The sequence below is a fragment of the Pinus tabuliformis genome, chromosome J (genome assembly GCF_031772625.1).
Source record: "Pinus tabuliformis cultivar Carrire ecotype Pingquan chromosome J, CPIR1, whole genome shotgun sequence".
NCBI classification, from domain to species: Eukaryota; Viridiplantae; Streptophyta; class Pinopsida; order Pinales; family Pinaceae; genus Pinus; species Pinus tabuliformis.
This window is the reverse complement of record NC_142295.1, coordinates 1096947265-1096972295: the sequence shown is the minus strand read 5'-3', so window position 1 is coordinate 1096972295 and position 25031 is coordinate 1096947265.

Genomic DNA, 25031 nt, shown 5'->3' with positions numbered 1-25031 from the left:
AAATTTCTTGAGAGACTGATCATGTTATGAAACCAACTCACAAAAAGATAGATCAACGCCTTATAATTCAGCCTCTTTGAGGGGGTAACCTCCTTTACATTACACAAATGAACAATTCTTGGATGATACAAATGAAAAGACCTCCTTTCCATATATAGAATCCTAAGGGGTCATAATATAATCAGAGCCAACATAACAATAATAATGTAAGGGCACAATAATAATAATAGTGGGCTTCTATGGGGCACAATAGTAACAATATGGGCACTACATGGGTACATCAATATAATAAGGGGGTTGTACTAATAACAATAAGGGGTTACACTAGTAGTATAGGGGCCTAACATGCCCCTCTCCTTCAAAAAGTGTTGTCCTCAATGCTTGAGTAGTTCTTGATGCTTCTGTATAAAATTCTTGTCCTCCCATGTGGAATCTTCAGTGGGTAAGTTCTTCCACTTGATGAGATACTATAAAATTGATCGATTTCGTAGCTGTCGGGTTCTTGTTTCTGTGACTGCTCCAGGTTCCAATATGATTTTTCCTTCCTCTTCAATTTCTGGCAATATTGTTTGAATTGGGATCTTTTGCAACTTTTGAATAAGTGGCCATACTTCTTCATCCTTCTTACATTCATCCCTTGCTTCGTATATCCAATTTTGTTGGATAATAGAAATAGCACAAAACAATGCTTCCACATCCTCATCCTTTCTTGAGAGTGCATCTGCAACAAAATTTTTCTTCCATTTTCTATAGATGATGTCAAATTCATAACCCAACATATTTGTGACACCTTTTGTTCTATTCTTCTTAAGATAATAGTTGTTCTAAAAAGTATTTAAGAATATCATGATCCATTTTTACCTTGAAGTGTCTTCCCATTCGGTAAGGTCACCATTTTGTAAGTGCATGTATTATTGCCAACATTTCCTTCTCATAAATAGCTTGCTTGAGATGTAGCCGTAAAAATACTCAATCACCTACATCAAAACATTTTTCACTACGATGTTGATCTACCTGTTATTTCATTCGATTTTGCACCAAGTGGCATTATCCTTTAAAAGTTGGAGAACTTGTTGTTGATGCTCGATGTGATCTTTCACTGCTTGAACCTTTTTCTTCTTGATATGTCCTTCTATCTTTAGAGTTTGAGGAGTGGTAATTTCTTCCAATCCTTTACAAGATATGGTCGGATTCATTTCTTGATGCTCGATGCGATCTTTCACTTCTTGAACATTTTTCTTCTTGATATGTCCTTCTATATTAATAGTTTGAGGAGTAGTAATTTCGACCAGTGAATTACAAGATATGGTTGGATTCATTTCTTCTTTCTCGATGTGATCTTTCACTTCTTGCACCTTTTTCTTCTTGATATGTCCTTCTATCTTGAGAGTTTGAGAAGTGGTAATTCTTGCCAATGCTTTACAAGATATGGTCTGATTCATTTCTTCTTTCTTTGAGGTTGGGTCCTAGCATATATCCTCTTCTTTTGATGTTTCTTGATCCTTGTCTTCCTCCTCTTCATACTCTATGTAAAATAATTTCTTCTCAGCACACTTATGACCTTTAGTGCATTTGCTATCACAATTGTAACAAAGCCCTTTTTCTCTTTTTTCTTCCAATTGTTGTGGTGTAACCCTTGTATGTTGTGGAAGGCTAGTAGAAACAACACTTCCATTTTATAGTTGTGAGGGGTAGACTTCCTTGTTGCCATAATTTTACTTTCCACTATGTCACAAAGCCCTTTTACTCTCTGCAATTGTTGTGGTGTTTCTCTAAAGAAGGTGTTGCTCTTTGTATCCTCATAATGTGCTATCATTTCCTACGTGAGGATTGACCACGTAACAAGTTGTTTACGAGAACAAAGCCCTTTATACCATAAAAATTGTTCCGGTTCTAAATATGAATATGCAATACATACCTTTTACAACAGTGGTACACCATGTAGATCAAAATATTGCTCCATCTGAAGTATCCAATTTACTGGATCCTTGCCATCAAACTTCCTCATATTTCCTTTTCTTGATTTTAGGAGCTCGATCTTGAAATGACTATAACTCTATAATTTCAATTCTTCCATTTTTGAAATTGAGACCTGCAGTAGCCCTCTGTTTCCTCTTTCTAATGCCACCATTCTGATCCAAATTTGATTCTCTAAGGAAGAGTTATGCCAAATTTCCCACAGTGACCTAATTATAGACTAGTTCAGAAGAGCGAAATTGTACGACGTGCCACATGTACCTGTTTTGACCTTTGGCTATGAAAAATATATACAAGAAACTAAATTCCGTCCTCTTTCTGTACCTTTTTACGAAATTTCAATCTGATGCTCAAAGAGAAATTTATGACGATTTTCCCCAGGTCACCTGTTTGGAATGTAATTCAGGAGTCTGCAAAAAGACCAACTCCCTCAGATCATGTCTCCGCAAATATAGCACGAAAAGCTCTGAAATTTGGACCCAAGGTTCAGTGCAATTTCATCTCAAATGGGTTTTTTTTCGCTTCTGAAACATCGCAGAAAAAAGTTATAGCAAAAATGCCACGATGACCTATTTGGAGTAGCGAAACCCTAGAATCCAAAGCTCTAATACCAAATGTTATGAAACCAGCTCACAAAAAGATAGAAAAGATAGATCAACGCCTTAGAATTCAACCTCTTCGATGGGGAAACCTCCTTTACATTACACAAATGAACAATTCTTGGATGATACAAATCAAAAGACCTCCTTTCTATATATAGGAGTCTAAGGGATCATAATATAATCAGAGCCGACATAACAATAATAATGTAAGGGCACAATAATAATAATAGTGGGCTTTTATGGGGCACAATAGTAACAATATGGGCACTACATGGGTACATCAATATAATAAGGGGGTTTTACTAATAACAATGAGGGGTTACACTAATAGTATAGGGGCCTAACAGATCAAGAACATGGTTTCTGTGTAGTCTTTTGTATCTCTGATACCATGTATAAATGGAAAGAATTTTTCAGTTGATAATGAATTCGAATTGAAAACAATAGACACAAATCTTTTTTACCCAATCTGCGTAAAGGAAAACACATGAAATTACATGCAACCATTCAATCATAAAAAACACAATGATTTTACTCGGGAACCCAACTAGGAAAATCCCCTCCCTTGTTTGTATTATATCAGATGAGAAAAAATATCTATTACAATGATAGCTTCGGTCCTTAAGCACAACCTTCACTGCAATACTAATCTCTTCCTCCTGTTGCTACTCTACAAAATACTTGGCGAATTATTGGCCTCCTGATCTTCCTATTTCCTTGTGCAATTCCTGGGGAAACTGGCTCCTAAAGAATAGGAGAAGCCCCTATTTTCTTCTGCAATTCCCAAGAGGAAAGCCTCACCTGCTGCATACAAACTATATACACTCTCTAGTATACAATAATAAATACATTGATTCCCTTTTCGACCACTCAACTAGGGAGTTATAAGTCCATGCATGATTAGGGATATTTTTAGTAAATTGACTAGTTATCTAAGAGATCACTGAGTTAATAACAATTACAACTACTCAACTTAACTTATACTAACTCTATTCATGCCTAGAGCTCATATAAATGAGTTTCACTAACTGTAACTCCACTAGATTTCTAGATCTTAACAATCAACTCAAGAACAACTCATACTTATAGCCCACAAACTCAAATTTACTAATTTAACTAGGAGGCAAAGCCATGTCACTCCACTAAATGCAATCCAAGTCATCCTGTTGATGTGGAAAATCAAACTTCTCCATTCAACTAAGGCATAAGTCAAATGAAGCCTTTTCTTACTACAATTTAACATGTTATTCATGTCTATGTGGTCTCGAACTTTGTGATTTTCTAGGGACTCACGGTCTAACGCATTTATGTGTCACTTTATGTTCCAAACTTCACTTGCTTTTCTTAAAATTCAAATTTTGGTCGAGATTCTAGTTCTATGTTTCTTCAACATGGAGAGTTTACATCAATATTGGTTTTCCAATTTTGAATTAGATTCTCTTTATTTAAAGAACACTTCTCCTTAAGATTTAATATCCAAGAGTTTTATTACATTTTATTTAAATAGGATGTCCTCCATATTTGCTATATATATTAACTAGAATATTTAAATGATTTATTATATATCAATCAAGTTCTTTAAATTTTAATTATTATTCTACTCCATAATCCCATCTTCCTAAGTTTTATAGAATTATTATTTTAACAAGATTTTAAGTAAGGTTCTGTTGTAGCGGTTGCAACACCCTCCAAAATTTTGGCCTGCTTCCAAAATTTCAGAGCCTTCCTTGGTTTTCCCCTGAAAGTTGGAAATGTTTAGGCTCATTCCATGAGCTCTTTTCGAGTCATTACACCCTTTTTCTTGATCGACCACTAGTCGTCTTTTGGCATGTTTATTTCTATGTCATGCTTGCGGTCTTGTTTTTGGCAATTTTGAGGGGTTGTCTTTGAGTGCATGAGTTATTTTCTCTTCGTGAACATCGGTGACATACTCACACACAAAGTTTTAATAATTGTCATGAAAGTGTCACACGGTCGTTCCAATATCTATCTCAAGTGTCACACTTGTTGCTCTTAACTTGTAAGTCAATCTTGTTGGCATTATGATTCAAGTGTTGTCCTTGATGGCAACTCACTCAGAGGTTGGTACAGGTGCTCAGAGACTGGTACAGGTGATGGCAACTTAACTAGTGGACAGATCTCAGTACAGCAGGACAAGAAAGAGATATACGCAGGTTCAGCAAGGAGAATCAGCGTGTACACGCAGGTTGGCTTCAGTAAAAGCGCGTACATGTGAAAACGTACCTTTGGTCAGTGGCAGTTAGTCCTTGGAAGTTGTGCCTATGGTTTTGGACCATGGTGTCTCGACGGACGTGTCGATCCCTAGTTTCGAGGTTGATGGTATTGTGTTACTATGGTTTTGGCTCTTGGTATTGAGCAAGGCCTAAGGCTATATAAGGAGAAGATCACTAGGCCAAAGAGAGCAAGTGTGAGTGATGAAGATCTGAGAAAGTGTGTGATCCAAGTGCTGGTTATGGGTTGGTGATCTGAACCAAGGTTTCACTCATGTGGAGGATGATGAATGATGGAACGAGATCTCAAGGCTTGGAATGATTATCTTCATATGGTTTGCCTGTGGATAGATCAGATCTACTGACGCATGTTTATTATTATGATCTGGGTATGTTTTGATGTCTGATATAGCTGCAGAGTTATAAGTTAGAATTTGCAGATCTGTACGCGGGTTGGCTTTGGTAAAAGAGCGTATACACGCAGGTTGGGTTCATCCAAGTAGCGTATACAATGTGAAGTATGATATTTGAAGATGAAGTTGGATCTGGTTGTTGTTATGTTGTCTGGTTGTTGTTGACAGGGTTACAGTGATTCAGAATTGGGTGTTTCAGTGATTGATGATGCAGGTTGTTCTACAATGGTGATTGTTTCATGGATCCAGTATGAAAATGTATGAAACGTGGTCCCGGGAAGATCGTAGGGTTGGCACCTACGTACTAGTAAATGGATCGGCTAGTACAAGAGCTATGAAGGTTGTAGCCTTCTGTAGGGTTGGTACCTACGTACTAGTAAATGGATCGGCTAGTACAAGAGCTATGAGGGTTGTAGCCCTCTGCAGGTTGCAGCCTGCGTGCTGGTAAATGACTGCACCAGTGCATTGTAAAAGAAGTTTCTTACTAAAGAAGAAAGAGACGAATTGCAGCAGGTGGTTTTCACCCACATTGGGTTTCCACCTTATATCATGGTGTTCATGTGTGTGTGGCTTTTGTGTGATGATCTATTCTGTTATACTGCATCTGTTTACTGTTAATATGCTTAATAATATCCTGATGCATTTACTGAAGATAAGATTAACTGAATCATAAGATCTCTGCATATACGCTAGTTGCTTTAGACACAGTCGCGTGTACACGCGGGTTCACTTAACTGAAGTCGCGTATATGTTTCTGAGTATGAAATTGAAAAGTTTTATCTGATCTGATAATACTGATTCACCCCCCCCTCTCAGTATTATTTCCAACAATTGGTATCAGAGCAGGTCCTTCAGAGAAGCTTGATCGCTTGAAGGAGATTCGTAGAACAATGGGGAAGAAAGCACGTCAGAAGAAGAAGACAGCTCAAAGGAAAAATGACAACCTGCCGTTGAGTGGAAGCAAGTGTTCAGATCCTGAAGCATCTCAGATTGAAGATGGACAAGCAAATGAAGCATCAGATCAAATCATAGATCAACAAGATCTACCTAGCAAAAGGGAGAATGCCCTCAAGGAAGAAATCATCAGATTAGAAGATCAGTTAGAATGTGCCTCCAGAATTCGAGAAATGCTGCTAGCACTGAATAAAGAGCAAGAAAACGAGATCCTCAAACTAAGGCATCAGTTGGATGAAGGAAGGAAAGCTGAAGAGACCTTGGAGAAGCAATGTCTTGAAAAGGAAGAACAACATCAAGTTGAGGTAAATATCCTGAAAGGTAAAATAGAAGAAAAGGATAAGCTTTTATGATTTCAAGATAGTACTAAAGTCTTGGATGATATTCTTCATAGTCAAAGATCTCCTGCTATCAAGACTGGTCTTGGTTTTCGTGGATATGTTGAAGGTGAATCTAGTTCACAAGGTGAGGCAAGAAACTCTAATGAGAAATCTGAAATGCCCAACAAGGAACAACCAAGGAAAGAAATTCCTCAAGGAAGATTCTTTACTCCTAACTATGGACGTGATAGACGATTATTTCCTCCACTGAATAATGTTGAATGTTATGTATGTCATAATCTTGGACACGTTGCAGCCATATGTAGAAGAAGAAGGTTTCAAGACCATCATGCAGAAAGATCATCACATTCGAGGTACTTTAATGGATATTGTTTTTCTTGCAATATGCTTGGCCACAAAGCTGCTGATTGCTACAGGAGGAATATGAAACATGTAAGATGCTATGCATGTAACAAGTTTGGACATAAAGCAAGAGATTGCAGGAACAAAGCTCATGATAAGAAGAAATCATCAACATGCTTGAAGATATGGAAGAAAAAGGAAGTTCAGTCAGAAAAATATGGCACAGCACAGGGTACTCAGCACAGCACAGACATAACAAACTCAGGGGGAGCTGAAGGTGTAAAACTTCAGTGCTCTAATTCTCATACGCAAGTTTCATGAAGGAAAGCCGCGTATATACGCGAGTTACAGGCTGCAAAGTCGCGTATATGGAGAAAGGGCAGCAGAACAGACCCAGGTTCAGTCATGGTTGGCTCAGGCTCAGGGGGAGCAGAACAGACTCAGGAAATGGTTCAGACATGGTTGGCTCACACTCAGGGGGAGCAGATTCTTCAAATAATTCATTGTTGGCATTATGGTTAGAAGTTGTTGATAAAGTCTATGAAGCTAAATGATACATCTTGCTGTTTAGGAATGGTATTGCAGGCTGATGCTTATGGTACAGATCATGATGCTGCTGGTGGCTTTCATAAGTCTTGGTCTAGATATTTCATCACTATGTCATGTATCTCTTTGTGATATCTCTTTTATGATGTCAAGGTCATGTAACGGCCTATGTTGGTTTCCCCACTATGCCTGGGATGAATGATGAAATGTTTATGTATTGTCATGAGTAAACTCTTAATGTATCTCCACATGGTTAGGTGGATGAGTCAATATTGGTATATCCCCACTAGGTTGGGTGATGAATGTATGTATTGAGTCTTTGGTGATAGGAAGGTCTTCTATAATGTATAAGTCTTTGTTCTTCTTGAAGAACATCTTTTGCAGATCTTGCCTACAGTCAAGGGGAGCATTAACAGCACAATTCAGCAAGAGCAGGATGGATAGATTGGTACACTTTGGCATACACAAAGGGGGAGCACATTTGGAGATTTCAGCATGTACTCAGGGGGAGTATGGACAGCAGTATGGACAGCAGAAGGTATACCAAAGAAGAGAATATCTTGGTCCACCCTTTGCCCTTGATGTCAAAGGGGGAGAGTGACTTGGTGTGGTGGTTGCCATCAAGTCCAAAGGGGGAGATTGTTGGCATTATGATTCAAGTGTTGTCCTTGATGGCAACTCACTCAGAGGTTGGTACAGGTGCTCAGAGACTGGTACAGGTGATGGCAACTTAACTAGTGGACAGATCTCAGTACAGCAGGACAAGAAAGAGATATACGCAGGTTCAGCAAGGAGAATCAGCGTGTACACGCAGGTTGGCTTCAGTAAAAGCGCGTACATGTGAAAACGTACCTTTGGTCAGTGGCAGTTAGTCCTTGGAAGTTGTGCCTATGGTTTTGGACCATGGTGTCTCGACGGACGTGTCGATCCCTAGTTTCGAGGTTGATGGTATTGTGTTACTATGGTTTTGGCTCTTGGTATTGAGCAAGGCCTAAGGCTATATAAGGAGAAGATCACTAGGCCAAAGAGAGCAAGTGTGAGTGATGAAGATCTGAGAAAGTGTGTGATCCAAGTGCTGGTTATGGGTTGGTGATCTGAACCAAGGTTTCACTCATGTGGAGGATGATGAATGATGGAACGAGATCTCAAGGCTTGGAATGATTATCTTCATATGGTTTGCCTGTGGATAGATCAGATCTACTGACGCATGTTTATTATTATGATCTGGGTATGTTTTGATGTCTGATATAGCTGCAGAGTTATAAGTTAGAATTTGCAGATCTGTACGCGGGTTGGCTTTGGTAAAAGAGCGTATACACGCAGGTTGGGTTCATCCAAGTAGCGTATACAATGTGAAGTATGATATTTGAAGATGAAGTTGGATCTGGTTGTTGTTATGTTGTCTGGTTGTTGTTGACAGGGTTACAGTGATTCAGAATTGGGTGTTTCAGTGATTGATGATGCAGGTTGTTCTACAATGGTGATTGTTTCATGGATCCAGTATGAAAATGTATGAAACGTGGTCCCGGGAAGATCGTAGGGTTGGCACCTACGTACTAGTAAATGGATCGGCTAGTACAAGAGCTATGAAGGTTGTAGCCTTCTGTAGGGTTGGTACCTACGTACTAGTAAATGGATCGGCTAGTACAAGAGCTATGAGGGTTGTAGCCCTCTGCAGGTTGCAGCCTGCGTGCTGGTAAATGACTGCACCAGTGCATTGTAAAAGAAGTTTCTTACTAAAGAAGAAAGAGACGAATTGCAGCAGGTGGTTTTCACCCACATTGGGTTTCCACCTTATATCATGGTGTTCATGTGTGTGTGGCTTTTGTGTGATGATCTATTCTGTTATACTGCATCTGTTTACTGTTAATATGCTTAATAATATCCTGATGCATTTACTGAAGATAAGATTAACTGAATCATAAGATCTCTGCATATACGCTAGTTGCTTTAGACACAGTCGCGTGTACACGCGGGTTCACTTAACTGAAGTCGCGTATATGTTTCTGAGTATGAAATTGAAAAGTTTTATCTGATCTGATAATACTGATTCACCCCCCCCTCTCAGTATTATTTCCAACAAATCTTAGTGAGAACATGTTTGTCTTGTTGGTTTGAGGTGTCTTGTTGTTGAGTCATGCTAAGTGTGTGATCACAATGTCGTGTATGCATGATTTCACTTTCTCTCATACAACCATTTTTTTTCTTCTAAAAATATTTCGACCGGACAACCCTCCTTCAACCAGACCTCGATTGAGTTGCACTATGTAGTATCAGCTCTCAGTAACCCTTCTCTACTGCCCAGAACTATGCAGAGCTTGAGGCTGTCCTTAGGGGTAACCTGTACTGCGCAATACTGGAAGTGAGCAAGCCAATTGTCTCTGAGAATTATGTAGAAGTTGTCCCCAAGTCTGACCCAATCTGCGCTTCCCGTGTTGGGTGTGGAACCTGGTTATCTTCTTTATTCAGAGGTATCACCATTGAACCCTAGTTTTTAATGGGCCAGAAACACTACCCATTTTTTCACCGCCAAGGGGGGCAAAGACAATTTTTATGAGCCCCCCCGCGGCGAGGGTTCGGGGTAGTGCCCCTAAAACTAAAAATAGATGTAAAATTTCCTTGTACAATATTGTAATTTTGCAGTCAATTTGAGCCATTCATTAGGCAGATGATCTTACGGTAGAAGTTATGTTTAATTTATGGGTTTTTCCCCTAGAAAGAAGCCCCTCACTATATATCAGGGAATTGTATTGCGACTATGTAGACGTGTATTCTGAGTGAAAAAAGAGAGAGGAGATTGCGTGAGAGTGAAGAAGATATTACAACGAATTTGTTGTAGGGTGTATATCTTCATTTTAACGGATAATAAAAAGGAAGGACTGGTTGTTTTTCTGTTGAGCCCAAATTGGGTGAACGATGTATATTTGTGTCTATCTTATTTTATGTGTTTTCTGTGTTTATATTTCTGCAATATTTTATGTGTTCCATTACTCTGTAATATATAATTTTCTAACAATTGGTATCATAGACGAAGGTCTAATTACTGATAAAATAACAGGAGAGAAGGGTTCTTGGTTCGAGTGGGAGAAATGGTGGAAGATGGTAGGTTTAGGGTCGAAAATTTTATGGCCAAAACTACTAGTTGTGGAAGATGCAGATGGAAGATTATATGTATCAGAAAGATATATATCTACCATTGAGTGGAAAGAGAAAGAGGACAACGAGTATGACTGACATAGAATGGGATATTCTTGAAAAAAAGGCACTTGGAACAATACGATTATGCCTAGTAGCGTCAATAGCCTTTAATATTTCAAAGGAAATGACAACAGAGGGTTTAATGTTGGCATTGGCAAAATTATATGAAAAAACCTAGGCCTCAAATAAGGTATTTCTTATGAAGCGTTTATTTAATATGAAGATGTCAGAAGGTGGATTTGTTTCTGATCATTTAAATGAATTTAGTACGGTTACCAGTCAGTCAAGTTCTATAGGGGTAAATTTTGATGATGAAGTTAGGGCTCTCTTATTTCTATGCTCACTGCTAGAAAGTTGGAATGGTTTAGTTATGGCCATTAGTAACTTTGTCTATGGATCTAATACTTTAAAGTTTGATGATGTTGTTGGTGCAATCCTTAGCGAGGAAATGAGATGGAAAAGCTCCGATGAGACATCAGGTAATGCTTTCACTACAAAGACTAGGGGAAGAAAAATGGAAAGAGGAAAGAGCCCAAGATATTGCAGTAATTCAAGGAAAGGCATATCCAAGTCTAGATCGGGGATAGTGTGCTGGAAATGTGGGAAGAAAGGACACCTAAAAAAAATGGTAAGTCTTGAAAGGGAAAAGAAGGAGACGTGCAACAAGAGAAAAATCATGAAGCGAATGTGACAGGTGATGTGCTGCAATATTCTTTGATTCTTTCATTAGAAACTATTATTGATGCATGGGTAGTATATTCAGGGCCCTGGTTCCATGCCACACCTGATAGGAAACATTTTCATGATTATGTTCAAGGATATTTTGAACAAGCTCGTTTGGGTGATGATAAACCCTGTAAAATCATTAGAATGGGTAAAGTTTTCATAAAACAACTTAATGGAAGCCAATGGCTATTGAAGGAGGTAAGGAATGTACCAGATCTAAAGAAAAATCTAATTTCAACAGGGCAGTTGGGAGGTGAAGGCTGTGTAAATACTTTTACAGACAAAACCTGGAAAGTCACTAAAGGAGCCCCGATAATAGAAAAAAGAGAAAAGGTTGGTACATTATATTTATGCAATGGCATTTCTAATTTTGTTAATTCTTTAACCTCTAAGAGCAGATACAATAGTGTGGCATCATAGGCTTAGGTACATGAGTGAGAAGGGCATGAAGACTCTTCACTCAAGAAATTTTTTGCCAGGTTTGAAGCATGTTGATTTGGAATTTTGTGAGAATTGTATTTATGGAAAATAGAAGAGAGTCAGATTCCTCAGAGTTGGGAAAGAAAATACGAGTGAAGAATTAGAGCTTATGTATACATATGTATGGGGACCTTCTCAGGTATCATCTCTTGTTATTATGTTACTTTTATTGATGTTGTAACAAAAAAAAACATGGATTTATTGTATTAAAAATAAATCTGATGTATTTGATACTTTCAAGAAATGGAAAGATTTGGTTGAAAATGAGACAGGAAAAAGGTTGAAGTGTCTCAGATCAGATAATGGAGGTGAATATTGCAGCAAAGAGTTGGATAAGTATTGTTCAGAGCATGGAATTCGCAGAGACAAGACAGTTCCAGGAACATCACAAGAAAATGGTGTGTTAGAAAGGATGAATACGAAAATCATGGAGTGTGCAAGGTGCATGAGATTTCATGCAGCATTGCCTTTACAATTTTGGGCAAATGTTGTAGATATTTTTGTTTATCTGATAAATAGAGGGCCTTCAATTTCCTTGGATGGAGGTATTCCAGAGGATGCATGGATAGGTAAAATGGTAAACTACTCATTTTTAAAGATTTTTGGTTGTGAAGCCTTTGTCCACATTAATAAAGAAAATTGAACAAAGCTTGAGGCAAAAGCAAAGAAATGTAACTTTATTGGATATGGTATTAATGATTTTGGTTATCTCTTATATGATTATGAATATCACAAAATTATTAGGAGAAGAGATGTCATATTCAATGAAATGTTTTGTATAAGGATCAAATGCAGAAAAATAAACAGGAAAAACAAAATAGAGAATACACATTTCTTAATGAGATCATAGAAAAAGTAAAGGTGCCTGAAAATCATAATGCTCAACAGCTAGAACAAGAAAAACAACCACAATAGCAACAAGTGCCTAAATCACCTGAAAGTGGTGTTAGAAGATCTACCAGGATAAGTAGACCCCTCGAACAATACTCTCCTTCATTATACTATGTATTGTTGGTTGATTTTGGTGAGCCAGAATGTTATGAGAAGTAGTGCAGTTAGAAACCAAGAATAAGTGGGAGCTAGCCATGAAAGAAGAGATGGACTCCTTGGTACATAACCAGACTTAGGACTTACTTAGGTTGTCTGCAAGTAAAAAGGCATTGCAAAATAAATGGGTTTGTAGGTTGAAGGAAGAAGATGGAGGTCTAAAAAGGTATAAAGCTAGACTTGTGGTGAAGGGGTTTGCACATAAGAAAGGTATAGACTTTGATGAAATATTTTCTCCTGTTAAAATGACTTCAATTAGAACTATTTTAAGTCTAGTAGTAGCAGAAGATTTGCATCTTGAGAAGTTACATGTAAAGATGACCTTCCTCCATGGGGATTTGGAGGAAGCGATCTATATGCAGCAACCACAAGGATATGAGGTCAAAGGGAAGGATAAACTAGTGTGTAGGTTGAAGAAGAGCTTGTATGGCTTAAAATAGTCTCCAAGGTAGTGGTATCTAAAAATTGATAGGTTTATGTCAAAACAAGGTTATAATAGATGTCACTATGATCATTGTGTTTATCTCAAAAGGGAAAATCATGGCAGCTATATTATATTATTATTGTATTTAGATGGCATGCTTGTTGTAGGGTCTAACATGCAAGAAATAAATGTGCTCAAAGGAAAATTGGAAAATTCATTTGCAAAGAAGGATAATCCTTGGTATGAGAATAACAAGAGACAGGAAAGTTTTCAAATTAACATTATCTCAAAGTGAGTACATACAAAATGTGTTGGAAAGATTTAATATATAGAACACAAAACTAGTTACTACACCTTTGGCCAGCCATTTCAAACTAAGTAAGGAAATGTGTCCAAAGACTTGGGAACAGATGGATTATATGTCTAAATTTCCATATACATCAACAGTTGAAAGATTAATGTACTGCACAAGGCCTGATATTTCACATGCAGTGGGAGTTGTAAGCAGGTACATGAACAATCCAGGAAAATAACATTAGATGGCAGTGAACTGGATTCTCAACTATATGAGAGGTACGACATATCAAGCATTATGCTTTGGTGGTTCAAACATTTCTCTACATGGATATGTTGATGTAGATATTTCAGGTGATAGAGATAACAGGAGGAGAACCACAGGGTGTGTGTTTACTTTCGGTAGAACATCGGTCAGTTAGGTTCAAAATTTCAAAGTGAGTTGAACTCTCAACAATCTAAGTAGAGTATGTTGTTGCTAGAGAGGCTAGTAAAGAAATGATTTGGTTACAAATATTTCTGGATGAATTGGGTAAGAAGCAGGAGTTTGGCAGTTTATACAGTGATAGCCAAAGTGCCATTCATTGTGTAAAGAACTCTTCATTTCATTCCAGGAAAAACATATATAGCTCAAGTACCATTTCATATGGTCAGTGTCGTAAGATGGTTAGTTGAAGCTGGAAAAGATACACACTAGACAGAATCCTACAGATATGTTAACAAAAGTTGTAACTAGGGACAAACTGATATTTTTCTCGATTTCAATTGGTCTTCAAGTATGATGACGAAGATGAGAAACAACCAGGTCCAAAGTGGAATCGTTTTCCAACAAATGAAGTAGTGGTGGAGTTGCTATAATCAATCTCCAAGTGGGAGATTGTTGGGAGTGGATCCTGATTATCTTATTTATTCAAAGGTATCACCACATTGGACCCCAATTCGTAATGGGGTGGCAACACCCCCCATTTTTTTTCTGCCAGGGGGGCGACAACAATTTTTATGATCCCCCCTGGCCAGGGTTTAGGGGTAGTGCCCCCAAAGCTAAAAATAGATGTAAAATGTCCTTGTAAAATATTGTAATTTCGTAGTTAATCTAAGCCATTCATTAGGTGGATGATCTGATGGTATAAATTATCTTTAGTTTAGGGTTTTTTCCCTAGAAGGCAATCCCTCGCTATATATGAGGGAATTGTATTTCAGTTATGTAGATGTGTATTCTAAGCGACAAAAGAGAGAGGAGATTGTGTGAGAGCGAAGAGGAAATTACAATGGATTTGTTGTAGGTTGTATCTCTTCATTTTGATGGATAATATAAAGGAAGGATTGGCTATTTCTCCACGGATATAGTCCAAATCAGGTGAAAAATGTACATCTGTGTCTCTCTTGTTTTATGTGTTTAAAGTTTTTATATTTCTGCAACATTTTATGTGTTCCATTGCTCTGTAATATATAATTTCTAACATCTCACAAGATTACTCATCAAGCCTCCCTATGTTCTACAGGAAAACTTGAACTGCACTGTGACCCGGCGCTACACTACTCCCCAAAACGGCATAGAAGTTGCCCAGTTGCCTGCCCTACACTGTTTGTAGAAACTAGACAGTCATGCAATTCAGGCCTCTACTGCCTATCACTGCACTATTCTAAGGAATTGTATATATATGACTGGTAGTCCCCCCTATTGGCTTTCCCTACTCTCCCTCTGAAAATCGAGGAGTTTTGGTGGGCACTCTCCCTACTGCACTGCTCTGCACTCATCTTGGAAACTGCATAGCAACTGCCTGCCCGACACTGTCTCTCAAAAATGCACAGTTATGATCAATAGCTCCTCGCAGCGCGATCCATCCTTGCTCTAGAAAGCTAAGCAGAAATGTATGTCAGTGCCTCCTATTGCCCACTCTATCTTCCTCAGAGAAACTGCATAGATTCCCAGTTGGACCCTCAAATGACATACCCAATCCCCATTCTGAAAACTGTGCAGAATTTCCCATCAATGCCTCCCGACACCCTGCATTGTCTTCCTCCCAGGAACTGCACAATTCTTCCCAACTGGGTTCTACCTTGTAGCTGTCATTGATGTCCTAGATTTCACAAATATGCCTCCCAGTGACATCTACATATTTTTTCCTAACAGTGCTCTGGAGCCTCTCATCCCAGCCTGAGTTGTGCTCTGCGTAGTTTCAGTGCCTTGTCCTCTCTCCTGGTCACCTGCACCTGAAACAGAAAACAATGCATCATGCTAGACTAGGAGATTTTTGGATTTGATGTCATCTCGTCATGAGTGATTGCAGGAACAGGTGCGTTAATGAAACATCACACAACGACGAACGAGATGAAGAAGGAACGCATGCTAGAAGAATTTCTCGCAATTGAATGAACGTACAAAGCACATCGAGTAGCAAGCGAAAGGGACACATACACGTGCACCATCAAGCAAAGACCAAGACCATCAAAGACCCTGCACACTTTTCCATGCGGAGGTGAAGACATGATACACCAAGAGCACACCCATCACTTAGTAGCATAGTAGCTCAACACAGACACCACAATTAGCCAATACATGTTAGCAGTATCATTTCGAGTTGTGTCATGAGTTGTCTCAACCACATAACTACTATGGGCCATACTTGTTGTAATCAAATGTAATGTAATTTGAAAGTCCAAGAGGCACGCATATGAAGTTGAAGAGTCAAATCAGTTGAAAATTCATAGGAAGTCAAACAGTCATGAGGGAAGTTGAAGAGTCACAAGGGTCAGTTATCCCCCTTGGCTATATATACCCCCTCATTGTATGAGTAATGAACTTTTCGCCTTGGCTCCTCCCACATAGCCTTGAGAGTCGGTATTATTTTCTTTGAGGAGTGAGGAGTGGCTCCAATGTCCCACTATTGGGGCTAGTGATGTATGGTGTACATATGTGTCTTGGAAATTTTTCTTAATTCAGAAGTTTGTCTTAGGCCAACACATTCTCACCCATGTTTTGTATCCATTTGTAAGACTATTCTTTAAGCATTTGTAATGGATGTTTTCTTAACCTGTAATAAGACAGTTGAACTACTTCGGTCATTTTATTACTTACATTATTGAAGATGTGTTTTATTGTTTATCACTATTGTCTCACCCATGTGGACTACTCCGTCGGACATTAGACAAACCATTCTTTTGTTTTCTTGTTTATAACGACCGCCACCCCCGTGTGGACTACTCTGTTGGATGGTGTACGTGTTTTCCCTTGAACTTTGGTTTTAACAACTGCAACATCTGATGTGGACTATTTCGCTGGATGTTGTACCAACCCTTATTCTTTTCGTGTGTGTCTCTCCCTAGGTGGCACTACTACTTCTCATCTAGAGGCTCAATTTTACCCTCTTCCTTATAGTAAGAGAACCTGGACACAAAGTTACATTGTGCACTCACCAGGAAAACTCACCTCGCTTTCTTGAAGTTACAAGCATAATAATATTAATTGTTGAATAGAAAGAGCTAAGGAAAATCTCTAAGATAATGGAAACTGGGCCATAGTACCAAATGGGACTCCTACACCAAACAATGTGAGGTCTAGTTGGGACTTCATACCTGGGAGATCCCCGAAATGTTGACGAGCCAAGCATTGTCAACATTTATGGCGCTGGAAGGAGGGCTACTAATAGTTTATGGTTGAATGTCCTCTCAACCCCACTTATCCATCATTTGGTCAAGGATGTAACACGAACTCCCTCTCTCCCACGTGCAACTTTGAAGTTAGTTACTCCTCACCTCCCAGACCCGTAAAGGAAATTTCATATCATCACATCCACATTGTCCGTCCCATCACCCATTAGTTTTCTAAGGTTGTTGGACTGATTCCAGGAGTACACACTCTTTCCTCTTTTTGCAAAGGAAACAAAAGATTACACCCATAGGATTGGTAGTCTCATCTGTTGAAGAAGTAATCCTCGCCACTCTGGAAGACCTGGCAGAAGTTGTTGAGAACGAAGAGGAACCTCCTATTTTCCCAAAAGGAGAAGAAGTTAACAAATTATTCTTGGGCTCAGGTTCCAATGGAGGCAATAGAGGGCAAGGCAGCGGAGGAGGTAGAGGCAAAGACAAACCAACAGATTTAGAGGTTGAACCATCATATTTAGAAGAAGAGGAGGAGGACAAAGAATAGGACAATATGGCTGATGAAAATATGGAATGGATGCTACAAGGCCCATTGGCACTCCCGGGTGCCCTGCACAAGATGCCAAGACATCCATAGAAGTTGTTAACAAAGTAGGAACCAGACAGAATAATGAAGGCAGAAGACCATCTAGACACATTCTACCTAGATTTATAGACGCTCCAGGTAGTACGTTGATGATGTTGCATGTAGACTGTTTCCATGTACCCTCAATGGTCAAGCAATTGTATGGTACCATAGCCTTTTTTCCAACTCCATTCAGAATTGGGGGATGTTCAAGATAATTTTACTGGAGAATTTTTCTGAGGACAAAACCCCCACCATGTTGTTGAAAGTGTTGGGTAGTCTCAAGATAGAGTAGAAAAAAAAAAGTAAAATATTTTAACCATAGGTTTAACCATATCTTTAAAAAGTTCATTGCAGACACTAAACCTCATGACTCCATCAAAGTTGACTACTACACGTCGACATTGCTTACCAATATTGCGCAGTTCGTTAAGTGAACTTCGAAATCAACACTGCTTGAAAACTTCCAAGAAGCAATTGATGTGGAGAAAGATGTGCATTTGATTGGAGTCATTGTAGATGAAGAACCAGCTAAGGACTCCAAAGACACGGGCAGGAGGTATCAGACTGCTGTGATTAAGGTAAAGGAAAGTGATGCAAGTAAAATTGATACCCTTACTCATCTCCTCAAGTCCTTGACAACCGAAGTAGTTGAACTTATTAAGCAATGGATGACTGGGATAGTTGTGAGAAACATGCCTCCCAGATTTGTATAGAGGAAGAATGTGACATCATGTAGCAGCAGTATCCACCTAGATAAATGTATGCAAAGCTCCAATTTTGTGTTTCAAGTGGACCAAATTGCGAAGGATAACTTCTGCGTGATCCATGAAGAATGATATTCAAAGAAGTATTGTCCATAATGGAACCGAGTTATGAGCACTATGACTTCAAGGTTGAATGATCATTTTAAAGCCAATGAGCAAGTTCAACTGAAGGATGAGGATGAATAAGAGGATGCTACATCTGATGAAGCTTCGAGTTCTGGGCACGTAATTAACATGTACTAATGTCTTAATGTTGCCCAAAAGAAAACAACCACCAATAAGGAGCCCACAAAGCAGAACAATCGATACAACTTGATAATTAAAGGTGCTCCCATTGTGTTTGAGATACTAAAAGAAAATTTTTTAAAACTACTTAGAACAGTTGATCCACTAGCCTCCTCAACACATAAAACACAAAGCAAGTTGGGGAAGACAACTACAACGAAAGATCCATCCATGAGCAGTAAAATCCAAAACACTCTATCGGACAGTACAAACACAAATCCTCCCCCAGAAAACTCGGTGAGTCTCCTCGCTTTGGATTACAATATTGTTGAAGATATGAAAAAAAACCTGTGAGAACATTTCTCTATATGAGATAACCAAGCTCACTGTTAGCGGGATATTCTTTTGCATGCACTGGGACAAACCTCCACAGACAATGTTGCATCTTCCAACAAGGGACCAAGTAAGTCTCCCGGATAACCCACATCTGTGCTCAACATGCTTCACATGGAAGAAGCGAACTCGCTTTGCCCACCATTTTTGTTATCATTCGAAATATTCAACTTCAATGTCCACAACTGTTTGGTTCACTCCAGCACATCAGTCAATGTCATGCCACTCTCCATTTCTAAACAAATCAATTAGCAATGGAGAAGTACAACTGCGTAGATCATTCAACTTGACCAAACATGTGTACCATCCATTGGCGAACTTCGGGATGTGATCATCTAGTTGTCCTCTGATGGACGAGTTTAGCAGTGCATTAACATTGTTATCATGGACATGTCAGAAGCATATGGCTTATTACTCAGTAGAGACTGGTCCAACAAGTTGCAACGATATTTTGATTCAGACTGGCCACACTTATGGCTTTCATACCAAGGAAAAAACAACCAAATCCAGGTGTTGTCGATGAGATATATGAAACATAATGTTACTCCCTTGAATGGTCAAAATAAACTGTTGGCTTTCGCAAAACTTATGTTTGGCAATTGTTTTCTAGAAACATAAATGGGGTGTTATCTTGCACAACCGAGCCTCACCCCACCAAATACACAGTTGGGTCTCCTTCCTTGCCCAACTGACGGATATGAAACTTGTATAGTACATTATAGCAGTATTAGAAGTAGTGTTAGCAGTACTAGCGTGACAAGTGGTCCTTGTAAAGACATTGACTTGTGGACCTTGTATTTCGATGGATCCAAAACACAGAATGGCTCTGGAGTCGGGTGTGTTTCAATAGACCCAATACAAAGGAAACACTTAATTTGAAGCTACTTGGAGTTTGAGTGCACAAACAATACTACTGAATATGAAGCACTCATTTTGGATTTACAGAAGGCCCTCGGTCTCAACATTGTTATGCTGAATGTGGTAGGTGATTTAGATATTGTGGTATGTTAGGTACTTAACACCACACACTTTGTTTCACCCCATCTTAAGAGTTTCCAACAAGAGTGTGCTAGCTTATCTCTAATTTCCAAGCTTTCAATATCATCTTTTTACCAAGAATGTGCAATGCAGTTGTAGACACTCTAACAAATGCAACTGCTAGGATGACACTGCTTAGGGATAGATTTACTATTGAAATTTTGTATAAGCAATATATCCCTGACAAAATCACTAATTTGCGTGTTTTTGATGATGATGAATAGACATTACATTTCATGGCCAACGATGATGTCTTCAAATACGCAACAATAGACAAAGATGTGCATGAGCAGTCTCTACAAGACACAACTGATGATAATAAAGGAAACCTCATTCCCAAGGGTGTGGTTTCACTCGAGAAGCTATACGACTTGCAGAACTGCTTCAAAGGACCCAAGGACACTAAAACCCACAGTTCCACACTGATGCGCAAACAGATTAATCTGGGGACAGAGAGAAATCTGAAGTTTGTGATTCTCGATACGTGTTCCACACCGGAAGAGCGACAAGCCTTTATCCACATGTTTAGACAATATTGTGATGTATTCATGTGGACATACGATGACTTGAAAACATATGAAACACAAATAATCCATCACATCATTCTGACCAAAGAAGGGGTTAAGCCATTTCAGCAGAAGCTCATATAAGTTCATCCATCACTTGAACCCCTCATACAAAAATAGCTGACTAAATTGTTGTATGCTTGGATCATTTACAAGGTTCGTCATTCTACTTAGGTTTCAAAGTTAGTTCCTATCAAAAAGAAGTCCGAGAGATTCACTTGTGCGTTGATTTCTGAAATCTGAATCATGCCTCGGACAAAGAAAATTACCCTGTGCCATCTATGGAGCACATCTTGTAGACAATATCTGGAGCATAAATGTTTTCTCTACTTGACGGTTTTTTTGGATATAACTAGGTTCTAGACCACCTGTGCCATCTTAACAAGATATTTGAGTGATGTCGCAAGTACAAGATATCCTTGAATCCCAAGAAGAGTGTTTTTGTAGCTTCTGAGGGGAACCTCCTTGGGCACATCATTGTCAAGAGTGGGATCAAGGTTGATCCGGACCGAGTTCGAACTATCACACAGATTCCTCACTGAGTAAACAAGAAAAATATGCATTCCTTCTTGGGGAATATTAACTTCCTCCAAAAGTTCATCTCAGATTATGCACAAATTTTCAAACCTATACAATATATGATCAAGAAGGATGCAGTCTACAACTGGGGAAAGAAGGAAAAGGATGCATTCACCCGTATCAAGCATGCGATAGCAGATGCACCTATGGTATACAACCTAAATTTCAACAAAGTTTTCTTGCTTTACACATTCGCTTCTGATAATTCACTCACTACAGTGCTCACACATAAGGATGAGATGAACAAAAAATGTCCCATCTCCTTCATGAGTGTGTGCATGCAGGGACCCAAGCTCAACTATCCCTCAATGGATACAAAAGTGTACATTGTATACAAGGCGATGAAAAATTTCAGACCCTGCGTGTTGAAAAATTAGTAGAGTCTTTGTGCTGCACCTAGAAGTCAGATCGTTGCTTGTTCAACAAGTGATGGGTGAAATACATGCGAACTGAATGATGGGACTGCAAGAGTATGATCTTGATATCAATCCAGTAACACTATCAAGGGTCACGGTCTCTGGAGACTTGCAGTAGAAGAAGTACACGCACAAGAAGAAGAATAAGAGTTTGTTGAATGGGAGCAAGAAATCGATATGTATAATGTAGAGTGAGCACCATCCACTTCACATAGAAACTCTTGGTCCAAAGAATTGTGCTAGTACCTTGAGCACAACACCATTCCGTCTCACCTTTCCATGCTGTAGAAGAGGGAACTTCAACTCAAAGCCTTATCTTACCAGTTGGTGCGTGAAGTGCTTTACAAAAAGCACAACAATGGAATTTTACTCAGTTTTCTGGAAGCACAGGATTTAGAGAGAGTGTTACGTGATCTCCATGATGAACCAACTAGAGGTCACTTCACGGGTAACACAACAACGCATCAATTCATGAGAGTCAGTTTCTATTGGCCCGCATTGTTTAAAGATGCACATGCTTATGCCTACAAGTGCCCAATCTATCAGCGATGCGCCGACAAAACCCAAAGGTCATTAGCCCCACTACAACATGTTGCAGTGGATGAACCATTCCAATAGTGGGGCTTAGACATCATTGGGGAAATCTTCCCACGTTGATCAAAGCATCACTACTACACCCTGACTACTACAGATTACATCAAGCGGTGGATAAAAGTAGTTCTGCTCAAACAAGTGAATGACCAATAAGTTATCATCTTCCTTCAACAAAACATCATTTTGACGTTTGCAATTCTTGTATCAGTTATTTTTGACAATGCAACTTACTTCTCTTTGTTGAAACTTTATGATTTTGCATTGCAATATGGTATTGTGCCTAAGAATTCAGCTAACTACTACTCGTGGGGAAATGGTCTTGTCGAATCTACAAACAAGAATCTCATTCACATCATAAAAAAACCATTTACTCTGAATATCGAAACTGGCATTCCACTCTAGTGAATTCTCTTTGGGCTGATTGAGTTACACCCAATCCCTCTCTGAACACATCTCCGTACTTCCTTGTAGACGAAAAATAAGCCATCCTCCCACCAAATATCTACTTACTAGCTCTCCAGTTATCTCAATAATCCAAGGCAACATGTGTATATTAGTTCAGCCTAGGATTTCCACATTACACATGTTACAGGATGAACGAATGAAAGAAAAATGAAAAAATTCACTCCACCAAAACCGTATCAAGAGATGTTTTGATTGAAAGTCTGCAGGGAACACCAGCTTCATTATGGGTGACTTAGTCTTGAAGTTGGATAAACCCCACAAAGAAAAAGGCAAACACACGAAGTTCCATTCCCTATGGATTATTCCTTTCATGGTTCACGAAAAACTTGGCCAACACACATATCATTTACAATCAATTGACGAGAGGATTGACAACCTTCTTGTCAATGGGAAAGATTTAAAATGTTATTTTCAATGATCTGGGGCCAAGCCCTGCCCTATGTACATAGTTCTCATTGCTTTTTTTGTTGCTTTACTTTGCTATTTTTGCTTCATTTTGCTTTTCTTTGTTTTGATGTATTATCATTTTGTTTTGTAAATAAGTGTTGACTTGCACTGCATTCTAGCTTTTGAATAAGTATGTGGTTGAAGTACATGAGTCTTGTGAAATTGTAGTGCTTGGCCAATCCCGTGTCCATCTTCTTTGTGCTTGGTTGTAACTTTTGGTCGATGAAGTCTTGACGTAAAATATGATCCATCGGTAAGGGGAGCTCTAGTCAAACCATGAACTTGTGTCCAAACTAGGAAACCCCATGCCTGTACTCAATCTTCTACTCTATGTGTTCAAGCTTATCCAACTAGTACAAATGCAAAAGGGGAAAAATTTAAATGAACAAACCTAAATCAGAGGTCTTACATGCTTCTATAAAGGAACAACCTCTTATGCTCTCAATAAGTCGGGATCCCTCTTTTGCCAAAAAATAAATAAGTTCCTATGCACAATCCTCTTTCAAAAAAAAAAAAAAAAAATTACAAAGGCGAAAGAAGAGGAAGGCTTCTTGCACAGAGAAGTGAAGAAGGCAACTCCATCGGGGTTCTGACGAGGCTCACTGACAATGGAGAAATGCTTGTGTTCCTGCGTGACTCCATCAAGGTATTGTCGAGGCCTGCTAGAAGTGGGGCAACACCACAGATGAAAACTTATACTCTGAAAATCTTAAGCTTGTGAACCAAACTACCCTTCCCAATTTCGAAACACTGTGATCTAGCTGAAAATTTTGTTGTGCTTGACTGAGTTGGCACGAGGTGAACTAGGTATGTACATGAGTTAAGTGGGGAATCCAAAGTAACCTACGCAATGAATCAATACTCCTTGAAATATCAAGGCCCTGTGCTAAAGATGAATCAAAACAGAGAGGCTGGTATTCAATCAGTCTGTTGCCAAGTGTTGTATCGGCTACAACACCCTCCAAAATTTTGGCCTGCTTCAAAATTTCAGAGCCTTCCTTGGTTTTCCCCTGATGGTTGGAAACACTCGGGCTCATTCCATGAGCTCTTTTCGAGCCTTTACACCTTTTTTCTTAATCCACCACTCGTTGTATTTTGGCATGTTGATTGCTATGTCATTCTTGTAGTCATGTTCTGGAAATTTTGAGGGTTCGTCTTTGTGTGCATAACTTGTTTTCGCTTTGTGAACATCGGTTGTATTCACACACAAAGTTTCAAGCATTTTCACGCAGGTTTCATCATGGTCATTCCAAGAAATATCTCAAGTGTCGCACTTGTTGCTCTTAACCTATAAGTTAGTCTCCCTGAGCACATGTTTGTCTTATTGGTTCCAGGTGTCTTGTCACCGAGTCATGCTAAGTGTGTGATCACAATGTCATGTATGCATGAGTTCACTTGCTCTCACACTTTCCCATTTATTTTTATTTGAAAATATTTCATCTGGACAACCCACCTTCAAGCGGACCCCGACTAAGTTGCACTACGTAGTCTCAGCTCTCAGTGACCCTGCACTACTACCCGGAACTCCACAAAGCTTGAGGTTGTCCACCAGGGCAGCCTGCACTACGCAATCTTGGAAGTGAGCAAGTTGATTGTCTCCCAGAACTGCGCAAAAGTTGACCTCAAATCCGTCCCAATCTGTGCTTCCCATAAGATCACTCATTAAGCCTCCCTCTAGTCTACTGGAAAACCTAAATTACGCTGTGACCCAGGGCTGCACCGCTCCTTAAAACTACGC